We start from the raw sequence: 362 nt of genomic DNA, 5'->3' as shown, positions 1-362 counted from the left end.
TGTCAATGTATGGAGGTATTTTTGTAATTCAGCCCCTGAAGCAGGGGCTGAATCCGATGAGCTCTTGAAATACTGTCACCCTATCCCATCACCACAGTCAGGAGATGAATGGCTAAGAGAGTTAGCAGGAAGGTCAAAGAGGCCTGGGCTGTCCAGTGTGAGAATCTCAGGGCCTTTCAAGGCTTCCCTTCCCAGGGTCACCGCTTCCCAAGCTCCCAGGGCCCAGTCTACCCAAGTCATTGCTTTCCTGTCCCCTTCAGCATCTTCTCATAAGTCTGAGGCCTGACAAAGCTGCTGTACAAGGGTGATGTGGTGGACTGGGAAAGCCAGCCCGCGGCATCACCCTTGTACAGCAGCTTTGT

At 52.8% G+C, this 362-nt stretch overlaps 1 protein-coding gene across 1 annotated transcript in view; it reads right to left on the bottom strand.

The window, feature by feature from the left end:
* The window catches only part of NOS2 (nitric oxide synthase 2, inducible), a 36,154-nt gene that overhangs the window by 23,003 nt on the left and 12,789 nt on the right, over nt 1-362 (bottom strand). The window lies entirely within an intron of this gene.

Source organism: Bison bison, unplaced genomic scaffold (assembly GCF_000754665.1).
Source record: "Bison bison bison isolate TAMUID 2011002044 unplaced genomic scaffold, Bison_UMD1.0 scf7180017864472, whole genome shotgun sequence".
Taxonomy (NCBI): Eukaryota; Metazoa; Chordata; class Mammalia; order Artiodactyla; family Bovidae; genus Bison; species Bison bison.
Note: the sequence above shows the minus strand (reverse complement) of the source record. Positions and strands in the feature narration are given on the sequence as shown.